Source organism: Gracilinanus agilis, chromosome 1, assembly GCF_016433145.1.
Source record: "Gracilinanus agilis isolate LMUSP501 chromosome 1, AgileGrace, whole genome shotgun sequence".
NCBI classification, from domain to species: Eukaryota; Metazoa; Chordata; class Mammalia; order Didelphimorphia; family Didelphidae; genus Gracilinanus; species Gracilinanus agilis.
Window position 1 is genome coordinate 152284924 of NC_058130.1, and position 26992 is coordinate 152311915.

The following is a 26992-nucleotide window of genomic DNA, read 5'->3' on the forward strand; positions in this document are numbered from 1 at the left end:
TAGAAACATCACAAACAAATGCAAAAAAAGTAGAAATAATAAATGGAGCCTTATCAAATCATAATGCAATAAAAATAGTTATTACCAAGAACACATAGAGAGGCAAACCAAAAATGAATTGGAAATTAAATAATATGATTCTCCAAAATAAGTTAGTTAAAGAACAAATCATAGAAACAATTAATAATTTCATTGAAGACAACGACAACAATGAGACTTCTTACCAAAACCTATGGGATGCAGGCAAGGGAAATTTATATCCTTGAGTGCATATATTAACAAATTAGGGAGGGCAGAGGTTAATGAATTGGGCATGCAACTTAAAAAACTAGAAACTGAACAAATTAAAAATCCCCTGATGAAAACAAAATTAGAAATACTAAAAATCAAAGGAGAAATTAACAAAATTGAAAGTAAAAGAACTATTGAATTAATAAATAAGACTAGAAGCTGGTACTTTGAAAAAACAGATAAAATAGACAAAGTACTGGTCAATATAATAAAAAAAGGAAAGAAGAAAACCAAATTGACAGTATCAAAGATGAAAAGGGAGACCTCACCTCTAATGAAGAGGAAATTAAGGCAATCATTAAAAACTATTTTGCCCAATTATATGGCAATAAATATTACAATCTAGGAGATATGGATGAATATTTGCAAAAATATAAATTGCCTAAATTAACACCGGAAGAAATAGAATTCTTTAAATAATCCAATATCAGAAAAAGAAATTGAACAAGCCATCAAAGAAATCTCTAAGAAAAAATCACCAGGGCCTGATAGATTTACAAGTGAATTCTATCAAACATTCAAAGAACAAATAAACCCAATACTATACAAATTATTTGACATAATAAGTAAAGAAGGAGTTCTACCAAATTCTTTTCATGACACTAATATGGTACTGATTCCAAAACCAGGAAGACCAAAAACAGAGAAAGAAAACTATAGACCAATTTCCCTAATGAACATAGATGCAAAAACCTTAAATAGTATACTAGCAAAAAGACTCCAGCAAGTGATCAAGAGGGTTATCCATCATGATCAGGTGGGATTCATACCAGGAATGTAAAGATGGTTCAACATTAGGAAAACCATCCACATCATTTACCATATCAACAAGCTAACAAACAAAAGTTACATGATTATCACAATAGATGCTGAAAAAGCCTTTGACAAAATACAACATCCATCCGTATTGGAAACACTAGAAAGCATAGGAATAGAAGAGCCTTTCCTAAAAATAATAAACAGAATATATCTAAAACCATCAACAAGCATCACATACAATGGGGATAAATTAGAAGCCTTCCCAATAAGATCAGGAGTAAAAAAAGGATGCCCATTATAACCTCTATTATTTAACATTGTACTACAAACACTAGCAGTAGCAATTAGAGAAGAAAAAGAAATTGAAGGTATTAAAATAGGCAATGAGGAGACCAAGCTATCACTCTTTGCAGATGATATGATGGCCTACTTAAAAAATCCTAGAGAATCAACTAAAAGGTTAGTGGAAATAATCAACAACTTTAGCAAAGTTGAAGGATACAAAATAAATGCACATAAATCATCAGCATTTCTATATATTTCCAACACATGTCAGCAGCAAGAGTTAGAAAGAGGAATACCCTTTAAAATCACCATGGACAATATAAAATACTTAAGAATCTATCTACCAAAACAAACACAGGAATTATATGAACAGAACTACAAAACACTTTCCAAACAATTAAAACTAGATCTAAACAGTTGGAAAAACATTGATTGCTCATTGGTAGGATGAGCTAACATAACAAAAATGAACATTCTGCCAAAATTAATTACTTATCTAGTGCCACACCCATCAAACTACCAAGAAACTTTTTTACTTAATTAGAAAAAAACTCTAAAAAGTTCATTTGGAAGAACAAAAGATCAAGAATATCAAGGGGAATAATGGGGAAAAAATGTGAAGGAAGGTGGCCTAGCAGTACCAGATATTAAACTATACTATAAGGCAGTAGTCATCAAAACAATATGATACTGGCTAAAAGACAGAAGGGTGGATCAGTGGAATAGATTTGGGGTAAGTGACATCAGCAAGACAGTGTATGATAAACCCAAAGAGCCCAACTCTTGGGACAAAAATCCACTATTTGTCAAAATCTGTTGGGAAAATTGGAAAACAATACGGGAGAGATTAGGTTTAGATCAACATCTCACACCCTACACCAAGATAAATTCAGAATGGGTGAATGACTTGAATATAAAGAAGGAAACTGTAAGTAAATTAGGTGAACACAAAATAGTATATTTGTCAGATCTCTGGGAAAGGAAAGATTTTAAAACCAAGCAAGAGTTAGAAAAAATTACAATATGTAAAATAAATTATTTTGATTATATTAAATTAAAAAGTTTTTGTACAAACAAAATCCATGCAACCAAAATCTGAAGGGAAACAACAAACTGGGATAAAATCTTTTTAAAAAAATACTCTGAGAGAGGTCTAATTACTCAAATATACAAGGAGCTAAATCAATTTTATAAAAAAATCAAGTCATTCCCCAATTAATAAATGGGCAAGGGACATGAATAGGCAATTTTCAGATAAAAACATCAAAACTATTAATAAGCACATGAGAAAGTGCTCTAAATATCTAATAATTAGAGAAATGCAAATGAAAACAACCCTGAGGTACCACCTCAAACCTAGCAAATTGGCTAAAATGATAGCAGGTGAGAGTAATGAATGTTGGAGGGGATGTGGCAAAATTGGGACATTAATGCATTGTTGGTAGAGTTGTGAAATGATCCAACCATTCTGGATGGCAGTTTGGAACTATACCCAAAGAGTGCTAAAAGAATGCCTGTCCTTTAATCCAGACATACCATTGCTGGGTTTGTACCCCAAAGAGATCATAGAGAAAAAGACTTGTACAAACATATTTATAGCCTCTCTCTTCGTGGTGGCAAAAAACTAGAAAATGAGGGTATGCCCATCAATTGGGGAATGGCTGAACAAATTGTGGTACCAGTTGATGATAGAATACTACTGTGCTTAAAGGAATAATAAACTGGAAGAATTCCATGTGACCTGGAAAGACCTCCAGGAATTAATGAGAGTTAATGGAGCAGAGCCAGAAGAACATTGTACACAGAGACTGACACACTGTGGTAAAATTGAATGTAATAGACTTCTGTACTAGCAGCAATGCAATGACCCAGCACAATTCTGAGGAATTTATGGAAAAGAACACATTCCACATTAAGAGGAAGAACAAGATCCACATTCAGAGGAAGAACAACAGGAATAGAAACACAGAAGAAAAACAACTGCTTGAACATGTACATGGGTTGATAAGGACATGATTGGGGATGTAGACTTGAAATGACCACACCAATGCAACTATTAATAATATGGAAATAGTTCTTGATCAATAATATATGTTAAAACCAGTGGAAATGTGTGTCAGCTATGGGTTGGGGAACTTTGGGGATTGAAGGGGAAAGTAAGAGCATGAATCATGTAACTGTGAAAACATTTTCTAAAAAATAAAATAAGAAAAGACAAGTTATAGTCCTACAACAATAATAGAATATCCAATGTTAATAAGTCACTTATTGGTTTCAAAATATCTCATGTGAACTACTTCATTCAGTCTTTTTTTATTTAATATTTTTTATCTTTTAGAAAAGTTAACATGGTTACATGATTTATACTCTTACTTTCCCCTTCAACTCCTGACTTCCCCCCAACCCATAGCCGATGTGTATTTCCACCGGTTTTAACATGTGTCATTGATCAAGACCTATTTCCAAATTGTTGATAGTTGCATTGGAGTGGTAGTTTCGAGTCTACATGCCCAATCATGTCCGCCTCAACCAATGTGTTCAAGCAGTTGCTTTTCTTCTGTGTTTCCACTCCTGCAGTTCTTCCTCTGAATGTGGGTAGCATTCTTTAACATAAGTCCCTCAGAACTATCCTGGGTCATTGCATTGCTGCACTGTTATTTCCTCATTGTCTATACTGCCTTTTATCAGAATGTAATTACCTTCCCTGTCTTTTTTAATCATATCTATTTTTACTTTGGCTTTGTCAGAAATCATGATTGCCACTCCTGCCTTCTTTTTCTCATTTGAAGACCAAAAGATTTTGCTCAAGCCCTTAACCTTAAACTTGTGTACATCCACCTGCCTCATATGTGTTTCTTGTAGACAATATATGGTAGGATTTTGGTTTCTAATCCACTCTGCTATTTGCTTCCGTTTTATGGAAAACTTCATCCCATTCACATTCAGAATTGTAATTATCAGTTGTGTATTCCCCAACATTTTGGTATCTTCTCCTAGTTCTACCCCTTCTTACACTATTTCCTTTTAAACCAGTGTTTTGCTTTAAGCCAGTAACCCTTGTCCCTTCCTTGATTTACTTCCCGTTCTACCCCCTCCCTTATTATTCCCCTCTTTTTTATTTTTAAGGCCTAATGAATTCCTTCCCCCTTCTTCTTCCTTCCTTTTTTTGACCTCCCCACTCCCCTGCTCCCCTTGGTTTATCCCGTCTGACTTTCTCAGTAGGGTTAGATAGAGTTCTATATCCCAATGGATATAGCTACTCTTCCCTCTCAGGGTTAATTCCACTGAGGGTAAGGTTTAAATATTACCTCTTAATGCTCTCTTCCTCTCCTTCTTATAATAGTATTCATCCCTTCCCCTTCCCATGCCCTCTTTGGGTGTAATAGAATATCCTATTTTTCTTATTCATTCAAGTTTCCCTTGGTGTCCTCTACTATTCACCCCCCTCTTTCCCAACCCCCCATATCATCTTAGACCATATAGTACTCCAACCTCTCCTTATGAATAATTCTTCTAATTTCTATAATAGTGAAAACTATAATAGTGAATAGAGTTCACTACAGAGAATTACACATAACATTTCTCCACATAGGAATACAAATAATTGGATCTTATTGAAGCTCTTAAAGAGGCAAATTTAAAAAATAAGCGTTTTCTTTCTTTCTCCTGTTTCTTATTTACCTTTTCATGCTTCTTTTGATTTTTGTGGTTGGATATTGAACTTTCCATTTAGTCCTGGTCTTTTCTGTGCAAATACTTGGAAATCTTCTATCTTGTTGAATGCCCATACTCTCCCCTGGAAGTATATAGTCAGTTTTGATGTGTAGGTGATCCTTGGTTGTAGACCCAGTTCTCTTGCCTTTCTGAATATCATATTTCAAGCCTTGAGGTCTTTTAGTGTAGAGGCTGCCAGATCCTGTGTGATCCTGATTGGTGCTCCTTGATATCTGAATTGTCTCTTTCTGGCTTCTTGTAAAATTTTTTCTTTAACTTGGAAGCTCTTGAATTTGGCTATTATATTCCTGGGGGTTGTTGTTTCTGGGTCTAGTGTAGAGGGTGATCTATGGATCGTTTCAATGTCTATATTTCCCTCTTGTTGTAGAACTTCAGGGCAGTTTTGCTGAATAATTTCTTTTAGTATGGAGTCCAAATTTCTTATTAATTTCTGCTTTTTCAGGGAGACCAATGATTCTCAAATTGTCTCTTCTAGACCTGTTTTCTTGATCTGTCAATTTCTCCTTGAGATATTTCATGTTTCCTTCTATTTATCAGTCTTTTGGTTTTGCTTTATTTGTTCTTGTTGTCTTGAGAGATCATTAGCTTCTAATTACTCAATTCTAGCCTTTAGAGACAGTTTTTCCTTTTCAATCTGGTCATTTCTGGTCTTCAATTTACTTCCCTCACTTTCCAATTGTGAAATTCTGCCTTTTAAACTGCTATTTTCTTGCCTGATTTTGGTTTCCATTTTGTTTACCATTTCGTTTGATTTTGGGGCATCTTTCTCCAATTGGGAGTTTCTGTCTTCTAATCTGTTAATTTCCTTTTAAGCTATTTCCCACTTCTCTCATCAAATCTCTTCCATCTTTCTCATCATCTCAGATTTGAACTCTTCAAGAGCTTGTGACCAGTTTTCATTATTTTGGGAAGGTTTGGATATGATTGCATGTTTCTTCTCCTCTTCTGTTTGCTCTATTGTCTGGATTTTCTCTGTGTAAAAGTTGTTGAGTGTTAAAGATTTCTTCTTGTTGATCTTTCTCTTCTGGGGTTCCTGATTCTGGCTTGCCATTGTTAGCCCAGCTTCTTCTCAGCTTTATCCTCACGCCAAGGGTCTGTCTATGCTCTTTAGGCTCCTGAGGTCCCGGGTCTAGTTTTTTCAGGGTCAAGCCTCCTGGTGGTCTCCTGGCTTGTTCCTCTGCCTGAAGCTCCTTTAACAGTCTCAGGGAGCTGCTTCCACAGTCGTGCACCCGTCTGCACTGGGTCCCCACTTAAGGTCCAAGCCTGCACTCAGGAACCTTGTCCTCGCCTGCATCCGCACCTTCACCTGAGCTTGTGCTCAAGGTCAGTGTTCAAAGTCTGTGCGCTCTTTAGCCTCTTGGGGTCTTAAGTCTTGCTGCTCTCAGAAGCAGGCCCTGGAGTTGCCGATGACTTAATGCTTGCCCCAAACTTGCTCCCACTCTTTTGCGCTGGCTTTGGCTCTGTAGGTGGTGTGGGGGAAGGGGGTTGCTCAGCTCACGTTTTAGTGAGAGCTGTTTCACCCCTTTATAGCATGGAAATGCCCTGATTCCACATACCTTCAATGCTGCCCCGTGTTGTGGGGTCCCTTTGTTCGTCTGGATTTGTTTTTATGTCTTCTTGAGAAGTCCTATATGTTTCAGTTAGGAGAGGTTAAGCAGCAACTTTTTACTCTGCTGCCATCTTAACCAGGAAGTCCTTCATTCAGTCTTAAAAATCACCCTGTTAGGTAGATTCTATTACTACTCTCATTTTACAAATGAGGAAACTTGAGGTCAAGTAATTAAATGACTTGCTGATGGTTGCATACCTAGAGTCTGAAGCAATATTGGCATGCTTAGAATCAACTATTAGGAGATTACTCTCAACTTCAAACATGAATCAATAATTAATTGTTCATTAAGCATCTTCTATGTGTCCAGTTCTATACTAAAAGTATTGGAAATACAAAGACAATAGATTAAACACTCCCTGCTCTTAAGGGGTTTATATTCTATTTAGACATGTATAAAAATATACAGAATAAATACAAAATTATTGTATCAGGAAGGGCTTCATGTAGTAGATAGAAGGCACTTGACCTAGGTGAAAGGAGAGATCCTATGAGGAGAGAATGAAGAGAATCAATTCCACATATAGCAATGACCAGATCTCATGTGTACCAGAGTTCCAGGAATACCAGAGAAAAGGACAGTTCAGCACAGTCACGAGAGTAACATATAATGAGACAGCCAAGTTATGTTGAAGTTAGATCATGAACAGTCACCCAGAGGTGTTTATATTTTATCTTGGAACCAATAGTGAGCCATTGCTATTTCTACTCAGAGGAATTCAACAAATTGCTCTTGGACCTCTAGGTCATTTTTAACAACCTGAGTTCTAAAGAATTGGATGACATCTAAAATGGGGCTATGTTTTACATCTTACCAGATATGGCAAACTAGAATTGTTTTTGTGGTGCTATGGAGAAAAGACAATTGAGAACATTTTTCAGTTCATGATGAACACTGAAAACACCCGTGGCTTGCTAGTATGTTTTATTTCATCTTTAATGAATGAAGTTAAACACATGCAGAATTGGATCATGAGAGGATTTAAAGACAGACAATATCTGGGAATTAGGCTGCAACTACACTATCATCAAATAAACTTAAATATAAAATTTTCATTATTATTCTTTTTGTTTTGTTATCTATCCAGTTCTATAAGCAAACTATATTTGAGTATCTACTGTATGAAATACTATACAGACATAAAGCATAAAAAGAAATATGAAATTTGTTTCTTTTCAGATTATAGTCTTATTGGACAGACCACACACAAAATCTCAAACATATAAACAGAGGGAACTATTTTAATAAATATCAGTAAGTGCTATCAGAGTTCAGTGAAGATGGCAGTCAGCATAGACTAGAGTAATAGAGATCTGCTCTGGGCCTTAAAATTAGGATACATGAAGATGAATAGAAAAATAATCTGGATGTGGTGAAGATTATAAATTCTCAGAGGCAAGGATTAGTTAAGTCTGTTTAGGGAGTAGTAAGGAGGTCCAGATGAAGAGAATAATTTAAATTACAGAGAACTGAGAGATATGATTGGAAACTTAGCATAGGGCCAGTTTATGTAGGGATTTGAAAGATGGGCTACAAAATATGGATATTATTCTGTAGGCAAACAATCAGAGAATTCACTTTCCTGTCCACAGCTTTGGTGAAAAGTCCAACTTTGACACCATTCTGGGAACTCTCTGAGCATTTGTCACTATTATATCCTGACTCAGACTGTATGTGTTTGATTGAGCAATGAATTTGTGAGAGAGGTAGAGGATTTCTCTATGAATTCATCAGATCTTAATGCCAAGACTTATAGAATCATGGAATCATTTTGTTCATCAAGACCTCAGAGGTCATCCAGTGTAATCTTTCATACAACACAAGAATGTCTTCTATACCACTCAGCATCAAAAATCATCTAATTGGGGACAACTAGGTGGTTCGGTAAATTGAGAGCCAGGTCTTGATATGGGAGGTCCTCTGTTCAAATCTGTCCTCAGGACTTCCTATCTGTGTGACCCTGGGCAAGTCACCTAACCCCCACTGCCTAGCCCTTATCACTCTTCAGTCTTAGACCCAATACATAGCATTGATTCTAAGATGGAAGGTATGGATTTTAAAAAAAGAAAAGAAAAAAGAATCATCTAATCATTGTTTATATGCCTCTGGTAATGGTGAAATCACTATTAAGAAATTAAGTCGAATTAGGAAAATAATACTGAAAGTAAATTAAATTCTACCTCTCTCTGACTGCCTATCATTATGATTAGTTCTGTCCTCTACAGAATCACAGAATAAATTCAATTGAATTCAAATAGAGAAATATGCCTTCATAAAGTAAGCAAGACTTTATATGCTATGTAATACAAATACACTGTGTTAGTGATACAAATACACCATGTGCTAGTGATACAAATATTTAAAATGACAATCCTTGCTCTCAAGAAGTTTATATTCTATTGGGAAAAAGACAGAGGCAGGAAACAACATGAGACAAAAGAGAGATCCATAGTAAATGTAATAGGAAATTTTAAGAAAAAAGGGGACATTTTAAGTTGGAACACTTTTAGGAAAGGCATCATGGTAGAGGTGGGAATTAATCTGAAACTTGAAAAAAGACTCCTGAAAGGACAAAATGAAGTATGAATGTGCTGAAGACTTTGGATAGTCTGTGTGAAATGGTAATAATTCATCTTGACTAGAATATAGAATGTGTGAAGGGGATCAAGTTGAAAGAAACATAGAAAAGGTAAATTAGATAAAGGTAAGTAAAAAATGAAAATAGTAGTAGAAATATAAAAGATGACAGAGAAAATTGAATATTTCTGTTTACTTCTTCCGACTCAATCTCTAAACAACTTTTAAAAATGCCTCAAATCAGATTCTGAGTAGGATAACAAAAAAGCCTCATAGTATCTCATTTTTCCAGCCCAGACAGCTGAGGAGAACTGAAAGAGAGGTCTGCCTATGGAAAATTGGGTTAAAGCTTGCCAAGAGCATTAAGGAAGCAGAAATGACTATAGGGCCTGGTAGCATTGAAGCTGTAGCAGCAGGAACAATGATAGCAGTAAGAGCAGTAAGAGGACTAAATTTCTGATCAAAAATATATTGCAGAGGACCTATGTGGTAGTACTGGGTACAAGACCAGTTGCCATTTGGCACCACCTTCTCCCATGACCAAGTTTTGGGTCACAGTTCCAAGGCAGAGAGGAATAGTTATGGTCTGTGGTAGCAAGGAAGAGAAACTTGATGTGGGTATGGATGAAAGCACAGACAAGAAAGATAGTGATCATAACTTTCCCCATTTCCTACCACCTTGGAAGCACCAAAAACCTAAAAGTCCCCAGATCTAACTGGAGAAATTAAAGCTAGCCATCTCCCCCTTCCCTCCACCAAGAATTGAATAGAACATAACTCTAATATGAAGTCCAAAATTAAAAAAAGACTAGAAAAATGAGCAAATGACAATAACAAAAGAACCTGACCATAAAATGCTTCTGTAGAGACAAGATAGCTCAAAACGCAAACTCAGAAGACAATGACTTGAAAACATCTAAAAAGCAAAGCCTCAAAGAGAAATTAGCAAAGGAAAAGGACTAACTGCCACAGAGAAGGGGAACAGAGATGTTTGAGAAGGAAACTATATCCTCAACATAATGGGGAGTGGAAAAATATTTTGAAAAGATTCGAAAAAGGAGTATAATAATTTTAACAATTTAGTAGTCATAATTGTGATGCTGTGTAGAATGAAGTAATCTATTATATAGTGAATAGTGCTAGAATGGATGAGGAAGCACAACCCAACAACTTGCTGCATAGAAAAGGCACACTTAAAACATAAAGATTCAGTTTATCCTCTACTCAACTATCAAATTAGTCTCCTTAAAGACCAGGTTTGATAATGTCACTGCCCTCAACCCTAACCACTTAACAAACTCTACTGGCTTCCATGATCAAATAGATGTCTGACATTCAAAACCGTTAATAATTTGCCATGTCTATCTTTGCAGTCTTCTCACACTTTAAACAACTGTGTATACTCTGAGATCCAGTGACTCTGGCTTCCTTGCTGTTCTTCAAACAAGAAATTCCATATCCTGACTATTTTCATTGGCTGTTTCCCATGCCTAGAATGCTCTCCCTCCTCATTTCTGCCATCTGGCTTCCTTCAAGTTCCACCTAAAATACCACCTTTTACAGGAAGTCTTTCTACAACTTTATTAATTTTAATGTCTCTCCTATGTGGATTATTTCCAGTTTATCAGACATAGAGTTTGTGTGCAGATACTCGTTTGTATATTGCCTCTCCTTTTAGACTATGAGAGCAGAGACTATTTTCTACCTTTCTTTGCAGCCTCAGTGCTTACCCCATGTTGCCTGGTACATAGTAAGTGTTTAATAAATGCTTATTAAGTGACTGCCAATTTTAGGAACTGGGCTCAGCCCTGAGGATACAAGGATGAAAATAATAGTGCTTTGCCTTTGAGAAAGTTACATTCTATTAGGAGGAAAAAACAAACACAGAAAGATAATTTTTTATGTTTGTGTATATGTCTGTGTGTTTACTTATAGTATACATATATGTGCATATATATATATGTGTGTGTGTAATGTTTGTGTACATAGACAAAATTTCTATAGGCAGAGGGGTGGCAACCTGAGATTAGAATAAGATTCATAATAGAGGTTTTTAATACATATTTATTGATTTATATTAGCACCCCTTTTTAAAAATTGCATAAAAACCAAAAACTATTATATACTTATTACATATTTTACTTGAATTTAAAAGGAACATTTGCATTTTAATTTAATGATATCATGTTTTAAGTGCTAATCTTTTTCTATAAGATACCCCAAACAGCAAAATATGAGTGAATAATGTTCCTTCAATGATTTGATAATATTGAGATATTTTAGCTTTCTTTCAAAAATTTTTACCCTTAAATGATTTGTACAATATTTTCCTGGCTTAGTTGCTCTTCTCCCAATCTGGCATGTCATCTCCCTCCTCCACACCTTTACACCTTATATTTAGAAGGTCCTTAATACTTATTACCTTCTTTCCTCCCTAATAAACTTCAATGTTTTGGATGAGAAAGAAACCTTAGTATAGAACACTGACAGAACAGACAAAATCAAGAGAACAGCATGGTTTAGGGTTAGAAATCACAGATACATAGAAGCATGGTGTGGGGAAAGAGTCATGGCAAGAACAAGAGATACTTCTTTGTCTGCTACTATATCAGAGAATTGGAGGATAGGTAAATGAGCAGGAAACATTTGAGATAGGATACTCTTACCTCTTTATGAATAGCATCTGTATTCTGAATAAAGTAGAAGACAAGGTCATTTGCTGAGAGAAAAAAATAGAGTGAATCTGGGATCTTGACAAGATGCTTATAATAGCTGCTGTGAAAAATGTCATAGAGAGTAAGTAAATCAGTGATAAGTAAATAGACATGCTCTTACCTGTAGCTGTGAGAATCCAGATGAAATTAAATAACATGAATTTATAGTGTGTCCAGTACAAAAGATTTCATGATTTTCTTTGTCTTAGGAATAGACATGGAGAAGACAGGTGATAGGTCTGATAGTGTTGAAATTATTAAAGGTAATTCAGGGAAAACAGCTTGGTAACTAAACTATGAAATATTGTTCCAAAACCAAGAAAGCAGGGGAGAGAAACCAGAGTGGGAGTGATGAATAGAGAAGTCAGAATCTTTGTACAAAGAAGGTAATTTCAGAGTTTAAGATGTTGAAGGTAAAACAGTGTTGGGGGATGACAAGGTTCAAGTTGGGACCGCCCTCCTATGACTTGCCAAAGGCATTTCACATGAGTTGAAGTACTTGATGATTTGGGAAGTCAAGATCTAAAGAAAATAACAGAATTTTAACTATTTAAAACCAGGTATTAATTAGTTTTAAGAGGGAATAACACACTTGGTTGAGTGTAGAAATCTATCTTACTCTACAGGAAAGTAAGAAGGCAAGGGGACAAGAAAAATGTTGATGGGACTGATAAAATGGATTACAGATTGAAGAAGGTGATGGTTAGAAGCAAAATACTTTTGAGGATGGGAGAGAAAGAAAGTAGGATAAACAGGGAAGAAAATAAGATAGAGGGAAATGCATAGCAAACATAAAAATTTTATAGCAAGATTCTCTAATAAAGGCTTCACATTTCAATTTTATAGAGAACTGAGTCAAATGTATAATAATACAAGTCATTGCTGAAATGATAAATGATCAAAATATGTTAAATCAGTTTTTAGACAAGATAATCAAAGTTTCCTATAGTCATATGAAAAAATGCTCTAAATCACTATTGATTAGGGAAATACAAATTAAAATTATTCTGTGATACCACCCTGAACCTATCAAATTAGCTAATATAATAGAAAATGAAAATGATAAATATTGAAGAGAATGTGGGAAAATCAGGACACTAATGTATTGTTGGTGTAGTTGTGAACCAACATAACCATTCTGGGGAATGATCTGGAAGTTTGAATACTTTTTGACACAGCAATACCACTACTATATCTGTAGCCTAAAGATAAAAAAAAACAAAAAGGAAAAAGACCTATTGGTATAAAAATATCTATCGCAACTTTTTTTTGTGATTGTTGGCAAAGAATTGGAAATTAAAGGTATGCCCATCAATTGGGGAATGACTAAACAAGTTGTGATATGATTGTGATGGAATACTATTATGCTATAAGAAATGATGAGCAGGATGCTTTTAGAAAAACCTGGAAAGACTTTTACTTGAACTGATGAGCAGAACCAGAAAAACACTGTATACAATAATAATATCGCACAATGGTCAATTGTAGATGACTTAATTCTTCTCATCAACACAATGATCTAAGACAATTCCAAAGGACTTATGGTGAAAAAATGCTTTTTCATTTCTGGAGAAAGAACTGATGAGTCTGAATGCAGATCAAAGCATATTTCTTTAAACTTTATTTTTCTTGTTTGTTTTGGTGTGTATTTTCTTTCATAATGACTAATATGGAAATAAATTTTGGATGATTGCATTAAACCTATATCATAATGCTTGCCATATCAGATGAGGGGAGGCCAGGGAGAGAGGAAGAGAATTTGAAATTCAAAATATTTTTAAAAGAATGCTTAAAATTGTTTTTAAATTTAATTGGGAAAAATTAAAAAAAATTTAAAGAAAAAAGATGTGTAATCTCCCCCATTTTTATTTTCTCTTCATATCACTATTCCAATTCCAGCAGTGTTTGCTTCCTTGAGAATAGTAAGGACTATTTGCACATAATTTTATAAATCTCACTAAAACTATAATTTTATGTTAGTAGTGATATATAATACGTTTCCTCAGTTAAAATGATTAAACATGAACAACAGAGTTCTCATGCATGCATATTATAAAGTAGAAATCTTATTTCCCTCTTATCTTAAGTGTAAATGGCATACATAACAACTATCCCCATGGAGATTAATTTAGACATGAAAAAATATTGGGACACTAATGTATTGTTGGTATAGTTGTGAACCAACAAAAAATATTAAAGATACAACTGGATGTGGTGGCCCAGGACTGTAACCTCTGCTGTTAAAGGAGACTGTAGATAGTGGATCCTTTAAATATTGGGAGCTTTGAGTGCCAATAAGGCTAATCGAGTGCCCATACTAAGTCATCGTCCAAGAGTGGAGGGCCAGCAGGCTACCAGACTAGCCCAGGTTAGAAAAATGGAGGAGATTCAAGTTTCTGTCATGATCAACATTAACACTCCCGTAAGTGGCTGTTGCACTTTAACCTGGATAAGGTAGGCAGGTCCAGTCTCTAATGGACACGTTATAACCAACAAATAAATGAATGGATAAATAGACAGACAGACAGATAGGAGATACATAGAAAGATAGATGGATAGACAGATTAAAGTCAACAAAGACTTTTTTTCAAAAGATATATTTGAAACAAGATCAACAAAGAAAAAAGACCTCATTAGGAAAGATGATATAATGGTACTAATTATCTGCCATGATTCCCAAATGTCTTTAGAGATTTCTATTTCTTTGGAACCATATTCTCATTTAAACTATCTTGCAATGAGATCATGCTTACCTTGGTGTGATTTTTATTTTTTTCAATGTATTTTCTAATATCTGTGGACATGATCAAGTCTGCCCAGTGCTCCCCTTCCTATTTACAAACACCAAAATATGTTACTTCCATATCACCAACCAATTCTTCCCTGTAGGTCAGAATTAAGCCCTGGTACATGGTAGAGTGTGTGGCCCTTGTAGTGGAATAATTCACACGGTGATTGATTCCTCCAGATTTTTTGTTCACTTGTTTCACTTTTCAACAGTAATTTTGTTGTTGTGTGGCCCAGTGATTGCCAAGCTTGGGATTGAAATACCCTATCATTATTCATTTGATTTGTTACCCATCTTGCAAAGGGCTCTGTGGTGTATATTTATTTTTGAAATTAAAGGGAATTATGCTTAATTTTGTTTTGAAAATTTTGCAATAGCCTCTTCATATAATCAGAATTAAATAAGTGAACTAACCAGTGGATGTTGCAAAACTAGAGTTGAGAATTTCTGGTGTAGACACAACCTCAAAGTCAGAATGCACCCCCAACCCCCCTTCCTTACTAAAGCTCTGTTTCCAGAGATGCAGCTATCATTTCACAGACCCTCTTGAAATAAGCAGAATCAGAAACCAAACAAACTGGGAATGTGGTGGGTTCCATCTGTGATTCTCCATTGCCAACCAAAGGCAGCACAGCTGGTCATGGCAACAACTCATCCTCTGAGAATATATCTGTCCTGTGAGCCAGTCATTTCATCACTGACAACAGAAAGTGAACAAAGGTAGTCAGGCTGCAGTCATGGGAGACTCACAAGGAAACTTTTATCTGAGGACGAACTCCATGGATCATGCCAACTACTTCTTTGTAGGAAGGTGATGTAGGGCATACTGTAGAGCACAGAGGGGTGGGTGAGAAATTCCACTCCCTATTGGAACACGTTGGCCTGACAGAGTTCCTTTGGATTTTGTTCTATTGGGTCCCCCTCCCACTTTTGAGATGTGAAGTAATTCATGGTGATATATGGTGACTCCAAGTCATTTATCAGGATTGCATTTCTAATACTCACCAGCAGAGCCATTACAAAGATCTGAGTAAAGGATTATAGAATCTTAATGTACAAAAGTCCCTTACAAATCAGATCCAGTTTTTGCCTAAATAAGACACTTAACTATAACATCCCTAACAAATACAATATACAATATAACAAATACAATCCCTAACAAATAACAAATAAAATCCCTAACAAAAAAATAAAAAAAAATATCTGGTCTCTGCAGGAATACCTCCTATTCCATTTCTGGATGGTTTGGATTATAAATTCCTAATTGCATTGAATTTTGCATTGAATTGGTCTCCCTACAACTTCTACCACTTGTACCTCGTTTTACCTTTTGAGGCCAAGCACAGTATCTAAATCTCTTATGAATATAACAGCTTGAATATTTGAATATCTCAGTGTTTCTGTTAAGATAAAATGAGATATTTGAAAAAGTACTTTGTGAACCTTAAAATTCTCTATAAATATTAGCTATTTTGTTGTATTAATATATTATTACTTATTATATGTTCTGTTATATTGTTATATTACTATTATATTCAGGTATCTGCATTGGTAGAAGAATCTCCTTACCAGAGATTCCCTCCTGCCATTAAATAAAGTCTTATCTACTACACTCCTTAATTAAAAGAAAAAAAAAGTCTTGTGAAGTTATCAATGGGAAATTAAATAATAAAATAATCAAATGCCAATCCATTGAAATAGTAACAAATGCAAAATGTAAGTAAAAGTTTGAGAAGCTGATAATCATTAAATCAAACACAAATTATTTTTGAAATACATCTACTGACAAAAAAATTCAAATCAGAAAAGCTTTTCACTATGGACCTACCTCAGAAGTTCTTAGCCTCCCAGCTCCTCTTTGGTCAAGGACCCCTTTGGCAGTGTGGCAAAACCTAAGGATTTCTGCTCAGAATAATGTTTTTAAATGCTTAAAATAAAATGCATTCAGTTCTATGAAAGTGCTAGTTTTGAAAACATAGATTTGTTCCAGTGGGATCGATATGTTAGGGAACAATTAAGCCTGACATGAATTTTATATTTGCTCATGCATGGTTTTGTTCTGAAAGAAATGATGAGAACAGTGTCAGATAAACCTCTTTCTGTAATCTCACTATAATTCACACGTGGTAACCCTTCCACACTTCCATAAGCAAACTCCAAGTCTTTGTTACCATAAAGTGCTGTATTTATTGTATATCTTCTCGTGAACTATGGGCAGAGGACTGATCTGCTATCCCTTCCCACTCCCTCCCCGCTTTCTACCATGGCATCTGGCTCAAACCTGGAGTTACAGAAGCCTGTCCAGTTTACTAGTGCAGCCCAGAGCAGCAGCCTGAACCCGGGGATCCTGCCACTATTACCACTATCGATTATATATTTATGTATTTCTGAACCATGTAAAATGCATAAAGCTGTGCTAACATTTTAACTGGGTTTCAATCTTTATCTTTTTTTTTTAACCCTTAACTTTTTCCCTTAAAATCAATATTATGTGCTGGTTCAAAGGCAGAAGAGTGTTAAGGGTTAGGCAATGGGAATTAAGGGACTTGCCAGGAATCACACAGCTAGGCAGAGTCTGAGAAAAGATTTGAACACAAAATGTCCCATCTCCAAGCCTGACTCTCAATCCACTGAGCCACCTAGCTGTGCCCTGTTATCAATCTTTTTTGTGTATCACTGAAGGATTTTTTGAGTGCTGTACTCTTAACTCTCCATTTTCCTGATAAGCTCAGTGTTTTTTATTGTTTGAATTTGCATTAGTCGATGTTTTGGGACATTGCATATGTCTCATTATAGCAGAACTGACTGTACGTAGTATTACAAAGGAGTCAACACATTTATCAGTAAACAAGTTCATGGAATTCAGGTGAAGAAGACCTCTTGCCCTATACTGAACCACCTTAAATTATGGAGTAAATTTGGGATTTTTTAATGCTAGTCAGAGTGCATGCTCAGGAGGGGCTACCATGATGTTGAGATTTTGAGTATAGATCTAGTCAGTAGATTGTATATCTCTGACCTAAGACCAGTCTAGATGAGATCAGAATGTGATAACTGAGTTGGCTATAAGGAGATGGTTGCTTTGGTCATAGTAACTCTCAACTCACAGGATAATTGCTTCCCAATCTCACCTTGCCCTCTTCTACATCTGGATCTTGCTTGTACCGTTTTGCCTTGCCTAGAATGAATTTTCTATCCTCTCCGTTGAATTTTCTCTCTTTTTGCAATTCCCAGTTTGCATAGTGGATCCTCTATTGGGCTTCCTTGAATATCACTTTTAGTGATTTCTCTCACGTCAGATTTTTTTATAACTGTGTCTGGACTCCTCTTTGTCCTTATTAAATTCTACCTTGTATCATGCTAATTTTTATAAAGCCATATATTTACTATTAGATTATAAACCCTTTAGGCACAAAACATATGTTGCTCTTCATATTTCTGCCTCATTATGTCTTTGCCCTGCATAGATCTTCAATAAATATTTGTTAAATGAATTTAAATTCATTTTATCAGCCACCTTTCCGCTTTAGCCATGATATCTTCAGTTCTCTTGCCCTACAGAATGGGCTTTTGAAGTAATTTGGCACCAGTAGCTACTGACTTTAATTACCTTAGTTATAAGGGAAGATGCTACCTTCAACTATTTGTAAAGAAGAGGATTCCCTGAGTGTTTGGTAACAAGGGAGTGGAAATTGTTTGTGGGTGGTCCCGTTTGCATGGAAGCAGTACTCTTAGCCTATCCGGCTCAAAGTTTTTCAGACATCCTTTTTAGGGGTTGTAGCTAAGACTGGGAATCTGATTATGGTTTTGCAGTTGGCACATCTGTGTGAACAGAATCCTCTACTGCAGTAGTCTCCAAAGTGGGATACACCTCAACAGATTATGGGAAGAAATATCAGAGCTGCTATTTCTGTTTATTTTTTATTTAAATAAAAGAAAAAAATCATGTCTGTATTTGATATATAAATTGACACTAGAGCTCTCACTCAGTCCATGTGAATTATCCTGAGAAAAAAGTGAGAATTCCACAATGTGGAGAGGTTAACAGAGATGCCCACTTTCATTTCTTTATTTGAAGCATGCTCTAAGATATTACAGTCTGTATATATCCACTTAAATGGGTCTTTATTGCTTAAATTTCTTTAGGAAATTGGTGCTGATATCCTTTCTGTCATGTTTCTGGTTTATTAAAAAACATTAATAAGGTTTTAAATAGGTCAGTTTAGACTCTATTTAGTTGTACTCAGCATTTTTCTCATTTTTATTCTTCTTTCATCCTAGTTTTGTATTAATTTTGATCTTTACTCTTATTAGTCAATGGTCTGACTACACACAGAAAACTGATTGATATGGCTTCCACATTGTTTATAAGTTGTTTGTTTTCAGTTAAAACATAACCAGTGTCATTTTTGTCATTTGGTATGGCTCCTCTCTTCCTGTGTCAACACCTTCAAAATCTTTTGTTAAAAAAAGTATTTAAGATGCATAGGCATGAGCATTCTATATAGTCCACCTGCTATTGGCTTCTCTAGTTCCTTACTTGAATGCTATTTTCTAATTATATTTATTGCTATCCTGACCTAATCTGATCTTTCCATTAAAGGCATCCCATCTCAAAAGGGAGAAAAAAAGAGATTCCAAGCATAACAATAGCCAAGGAAAATGGATGAAGGCTTGAGAGTACAGTGTATATTTTGTGAGAAGAATTGTTCAGTTTCACTAGAGGATAGAGTGTATTGAAAGGCTGACTATCAATATGTTATAAAGGGCTATAAATGAAGGCCTGGGGAATTTGAATTTTACTCAGTCAATAAGGAACCACTAAGGAAATTTGAGCAAAGGAGTAAAATGATCATATAGAATTACAAGAATAATCCTTCCAATACAAGCAGTGACTTGCCAGATGGATTTGTGTGTGTGTGTATGTGTGTATGAGTGTGTTTGTTAAGGTGGGGGTACAGGGCAGGGGGTGGAGTGGATGTAGGAAGATATTATTATTCTAGTTATTCTAGTCCTCTTAATAACATCTTCCTACAATCTTGGATTTTCTAGACCAGGAGTTAGCAATCTAGAGCCCAAGGGTCAGATCCAGCCTTTTTTTGTATGGTAAAGAGCCAAAAATATACTTTTTACATTTTAAAATATAGTTTTATTGTATTTAAACATATTAAAGCTTTATGTATTTGGTTTTTGCATTTTAAATAAATGTACATAAAAGTTTTATTTATTGGGTTTAAGTACAATAAAACTGCATTTTAAGAAGCAAAAATTATAATTAGTTAATAGGTATATAATAAAAAAAAACCAGTGGGCCAGGTGTTTCTATTTTGCTGACCCTGATATCTGTACTAAAAAAAAGGAATTTGCTACATAGATGATAACCTCACCTTTTCTCAGAATAAAAATAATAACAACATTAATAACTGATATTTATATATTGTTTTAAAGTTTATAAAGGACTTTATACACATTCTTTCATTTGATCCTTAACATTCCGTGAGATTGGTTACTCTTATTCCCATATAGGGAAAGTCAGAGTCAGAGACTTGACCTAGGCCTCAAAGCTAATAGTTCTCTGAGATGCAATTCAAACCCAGGTTTTAATTGACTAATACATCATTTTATTTAAGAATTTTATTTATTTAAGAATAATAAGATGTCAGAAAAATTCACAATATAAAATTTTATAAACTTCACATGAAAGTTCAAAAGCCAACTCTAATTTTTAAACTGTCACCTGTCCCTCATCCTCTCTCTACTCCTTTTACAAAAACACATTCACTGCCAGAAGTTTAATAATTTTTCCTAAGGTCTTTTGTACATGGTTGAGAAAGAAATAGTATTTTCAAAACCAAATTAACCCCAGACATGGTGATGTATATAACTGCTAACAACAAGTTCATGAATATATGTCTAAACATTCATACATACAATTCATATAAACACAAACACACATGTTCAAATCACCTTTTTTTTTGCCTATGGGAAGGTGTTAGGTCTCTTAGGTACTATATGCTACCAAGAAGAGCCAGACTGGATTCCCGAATTTTCCAATTTTGGGAAAGGGTGCAGACAAGAGATTTTGGCTATCAGTAAACTTACTTCCTCCTCAGGTCACTAACCAAATCCAATTTATGATTTTTCTCTCTTCAGTTTTGATTGCCTAGCGTAACATGGCCAGCTTCTCATGTACCAAGTGACATATACTCAATATATTTAAATGTTAAGAGAAATATGGTAAAATTCATAATTTTGTACAAACTATCAAACTTGAAGTAATTCAAGCAATGTCTGCAGAAGCATGCCAAATTTATACAATTTTCTTAATCATAAAATCAATGCCCTAAACATTGATTTTCAAGAGGGATGGTTGTCAGATTTAACATAATGTTTATCAACAAATGTTCAAAACAACATCTAAAAAAGGCCAAATAGACAATTCATCTCTCAAAAATCTACCACTGAAAGGACTTTGATAGATTAACTGATTCATTCTGTTGTTTTCAGTCTAGAGCAGTGGTTCCCAAACTTTTTTGGCCTACTGCCCCCTTTCCAGAAAAAATATTGCTTAGCCCTTTGGAAATTAATTTTTAAAAATCTTAATAGCAATTAATAGGAAAGATAAATGCACCTGTGGCCATCACTGCCTCCCTGGATTGCTGCAGCACCCACCAGGGGGCGGTAGCTCCCACTTTGGTCTAGAGGATTCTGACAAATATTTCATATTGGAAATATCAGAGGTACTTGTCTGATCTCTTCTGCAATATCTTGGGGCATGTATGTTCCATTTTCTTCATTATGAGATATTTTCAGTGGTTTATAAGTGGTTATAAGAGGTACTTTCTTTCTAAATTTGAGCCCAAATTCCATGCATTGGTCACTTGAAATATTTCAATAGCCTCCTAATTGCTATCTAAACTTTCAATCTTCTCCCTCTCCAAATGATCTTACATAAAAATGACAAATTGATGGTCTCAAAACATTGGTCTGACCAGGTCACTGTTCTGCTGAAGAAGATCCAGAAGGTCCCTCTTGCCTTTAAATAAAAGCCTGTTTGGCATCTAAAGACCTCCATAATCTGACTCTAGCTTACCTTTCTAATCTTATCACATTTTATTCTGGTGCGTTCTGTATTCTAATGAGTTATCCATTTCTGTACACAAACTGTCCCCCTGTCTGTAATGTGTTCCATCTTCACTACCATCTTGTATAATCATTCATTTCCTTCAAAATTCAGCTCAAGAGGCACCTTGTACTTGAAGCTTCTCCTGAAACTCTCAATTATTAGTGTTGTGCTACTGCAATTTGATATGTATATATATATATATTTAATATTTACTTCTCTCATATTATTTCCTCAACAGAATATAAGCTCCTTGAGGGCAAAAACTGCTCTATATTTTTCATATATCCTTAGCACCTACCCCAGAATCTAGCACATGGTTATTGCCTAAGAAAGGCTTGTTGAGTGAATTAATATGGCACAGCTATTCCTGCACCCATAATGAATATACAGAGAAATTGTTTACATTTTTATGCATTTGTCCTATTATTGAATTCATTGTGTTACATGTTATAACATGTTCCTTATAGATGTCTTAATTCTTCTACCAGATGTTTGCTTGATTTGAGGGTTAATGGTCAGAAATGAGCATTCACCAAAGATATCATAAAAAGAAATAAAATGGTACATGAGAAATCACTTTTGAGCCTAAATATTTGAAAATTACCTTCCTAAGCTCTAAAAGCTCCCTGGAGTTTAATCTTAAATTGTTACAGGATTATATGATTAGTGATTATTTTATCATGGGGCTAAAGCTGAAGGGTACTATTGAGTCTAACACCCTCATCTTACAAATTAGGAAAGTAAAACACAGACCATTTAAAATTTCTTGTTCAGGGTCACACAACTAAGTATCTGAGGTGAGATTTGAACCCATGTCTACCTGACTTCAAATTTCATGACCTATCTATTTCTAAATGTTACTTCAAATCCAAAGAAAGGGTGAAGAGATGAAAAACAAACATAGAGGCAGTTGTCCAGAGTAGAATACTGTAAGGAGCAGACTAAGTTCAATAAGACAGACAAATAGGGAAGCCTAGGACTGAGTAACCAAGGAGAAAAATAATGGAGAAGCCATTAACATCTTATTAAATATGACAAAGAGATCAAGAAAAATGAATCTCAAGAAGAAGTCTTCGGATGTGAAGGTCATTTGTAACCTTGGAAAGAAGAGGTTCGGAATGATAAGAATAAAAAAAAATAGGTGAGTAAAGTGTTGAAAAGGGAGTGGGGTGAGAAAGTAAAGGTAATTAGAAGCATTAATGCTTGCCCAGTTAGTTTCCAAAGGATCAGTTTCCTGAAGAACTTCTCCTTTGATTAGACCCTTGTGACTATGCTATATGGAGTAGAGCCTCTGAACTACCAACATTTTTATAATAATAAACTGAATCCTGTAGTATAAGTACAAAGAGTGAAATTCAAACAATCTACTTCTGACTAATACTTACACATAAGTCAAAAAGTTGTGAAAAAAGTCCTTTATAAAGAGCTGTACACATTTATATTTTGATTATGATATCAGAATCTACTGATTTCTCTATTTCTCTGACCCCCACACTCCTATCTTTGGTGTATCACTTTTTTTAAATGTCTCTCCTCTCTCTGTCTCTCTGTCTGTCCATCTCTTTCCCTCCTCTCTCTTTTCTCTGTTTCTGTCGGTGTGTCTGTCTCTCATTCATTTCCTCTCTTCCTTCCCCACACAGTCAGATTTATTTCTCTACTTTCCTTTCACTTCTTCCCTCCCCCCCCAACTTCTTCTACATTTGAAAGGCTCTTTGCCTTTACTGGAAGTAATTTATAACATGAACACACATGTATTTTTAGTATGTATTGAATGATGTTTTATTTATGCCATTCCTAATTTTAAAATCAGGTGAGTTGGATTTTGGTTATTTCCCTCAAAGAAAAGCCACAGACTCTATATCATTTTATCAATAAGATGAAGGACTAGACATTTTCTCCAGTCTCCACTAACTCTCAAAAAAAGAACCAAAGGGGAATTGTGCATGAGAGGTGGAGCAATTACAGCTATTTCCAAAGGTCAAGAAAACAAAAAGCCCAGCAAAGTAGCAGCCTTATGAATTAAAAGTGTAGGACACTAATCCTTAACTTGCTCACTCTGCACCTTAACCTATCAGTCTCCATGGTCCAGAAGGATGCTGAAACCAACCCACTAGCTTTTTCTTTGGGACTCATTTAGGGATTTCCTTCTTGCTGCAGCATTTGCAGGTACACACTATCTCTGCCTTTCCTTCAGCAGCCTATTACAAGTAGCAGAGGACCTCAACTCTGCCCAGCCACATGTGGAAGATGTAGAAGTATGAGGGGCACACGTCCCTACTGCTTAGACAAGCACTTAGTCTAGAGAATCCCAGTGTAGCCAAAACTCTAATCAGAACAGTCATTCTGTCCTTTTCCAAATCTGTAAAAACTAGCATATACTTACTCAACCTTTGCAGAGAACAAAAGATCAAAGAAAGTTAGGGCAGGGGTTAGTGTGTAGAGTCACACTGGAACTGAAGGAAAAGTGACTGTAAGTTCTGATGGACAATCCTATTCCCCCAGAAGCTACTTGTGCCAGAGACTAATGATGAAGAAAAAAAAATAATTTCCCTATAAGGTAGAATGCTAAGAGAACTTTGAATCCTAGTCCCATGGGAAATCCCACCATTAAAGAGGGAGGGACTCCAGTGTGTGATAGGAGAATATAAAGGGGAAAAAAAGAATAAAACCAAGATCTCAGTAGGAGAAAAAAATCAGTTAAAAACCTAGAACTCAAAACAATAAATGAACAGGGAAGATCTAAAATTAGAATACAACACGAGTACCTAGGCATATTAAAATACTGCAAAGTCTTTAAAAAAATATTGTAAGACAAAAGAAATGCAACCAACACCCAGAAACGCAGAACCCTTTTAGTTCTCAGGAGAGCATGGAACCACAGAAATTCCTGCAGTGTTCAAAATAGAAATTAGATTCTTTAGAAAAGGAGCTAGACATAATTAGCAGATAGAACAATGTTAATCCCTGATGCAAAGTCTTTCCAGAGAAGAGAGAAAAAACCCTAGACTACTGGGAATACAGATATATGTACTGAATAAAATACAATGTTGGAGGTGAGAAGCAAAAAGCAGTAACTTTAAAAGAACATTTGGTCAGTCATTATATAATCAAAATATATTGATCTTGAATATAGTTTACCTGGAAAAAAACTTAAAGATCATTGGAGCCCCAGAAGAAAATGACAACCCATAACATATGAGCACTATAGTTTAAGAAATAATACTTTTAAAAAGCACCAATCAAAAGAATCTAGAGCTCACCTCCAGAAAAAAAAATCTATGCTACAAACTTCAAGGCACATAGTAATTAAATTGAACAATTCTAATGACCAGCTCCCCTCCCCACCAAATTCTGCAAGCAATCAAGAGAAAGACCTTCAAATATAAAGGAAAATAAATTTGAATAAGAATATTCTGCACCCACTAGAAACCACAGAGAGGAATGGAATAAATATATCTTTAAAATCAGAAAAGCTCAAGATGTAATCCAAAATTACATGCCCTGAAAACCTGAACCTAATCATAGATGAAAAGATGTACATTTAATAAAAGAGAGACAAAGCAGTCACGAATAGAATATTGGACTTGAAAATATCCCAAACAATAGAAATGAAGAAAAGTTAATAAATACAACTACCAAGGAAAGCAAGAGTAATGAAATAAATTTCTTCATTTCTAGAGACTATTAAAATGAACGACACTCTGGGTCCTATAACTGAAGATCCTTGTGACCTCTCAAAACTCTCCAGTATAAGTTTTACATGCTGAGGCAGCTGGATGGTTCAGTGGAATGAGAGCCAGGCATAGAGACAGGCAGTCCTGGGTTCAAATGTGACCTTAGCCACTTCCTAGCTGTGTGACCCTGGACAAATCATTTAGTGAGGGTTTAAAAATTTAAAAAGATTAAAAATAAAGTTTGACTCTAACTCTACTGTCTAGGACACCAAGAACCTTTAATGAGGTAACAAAGAGTTGAACAACAGAGGTTAACCCCTAATGCTTAACAATCTCTCTCAGCACCACTTCTCCACCCATCACCAAAGGTTGGCAGTATAACTCGACTTATAGATTGAGCTCTGGATCCACAAATCACTTCCCTACCAATGAAGCTTAAGGTGCAAAATGGTGTACCATGTGAAAAAAGAGAGGAGAATGTAGAATGTATCCTCATCAGGAAATAAAAATAACTCCTATAGTCTCTTGGAGAGATAAATGGTGGGGTTTACTACAGGATCCCCAAATGATGCACCCTCAAAACCTAAGCTTAATCAATCTTGGATGAAAAAAAGACAGACATTGGGTAAAAGAGGACATTTCATACAAAGAAAACCAGAGAGTAAGAAAAAATATTTGCTTTACAAATTCTCCAAATCACAAAAATACAAGAAAGGTGAACAACACCCAAGGAAAGCACAAGTAACTAAATTACCATGGAGGGGGACAAGAAAGAGAAAAATACCTTTGGGGTTAAAAGCAATAGCATCAACAAAATAATAGAGGAATTCTTAAAAGATTTTTTTTAACTGTTGGAGTCAGATGGATGCAGATCAAAGTATACTATTTTTCACATCAGTGTATTAATGGTTTTATTTTGGAGTTCGTGTGAATGTACTCTTAAAACAATGACCAATATGGAAGTGTGTTTTGCATGATAATAAAAAGTAAAATTAAAAAATTTTCTTTCTAAATATAGACAACGAGAGAAGGTCAAAATAGGAATTTAAATGGAAGAACTGATTGATAGTGGATAATCATGCTGGAAACATCAAGAACCAAACATTTAGAGATAAATTAATGATTGTGTACCTATGTGATTAAACTTCAGAATAAGTAGGTGCATAATAAAAGAAGGGAAAGGAAGAAGGTAGAGGTGATATGAGATGTATCTTGCTCAGGAAGGGAAAATAACTCCCATAGTCTTTTAGGGAGGTGAATGATGTAGCTTTACCATGGAATTCCAGAATTTACAGAATGCTAACATCTGAACCAGCAGGACAGATACTACTGAGTTTAGGTTCTAGTTAGTAAGATTGAATAGTTAAAAAAGAAAGTTACTAGCCACATTCAGAGGATGAATTGTGGGAGGAGAAACAGAAGAAAAAGAAATG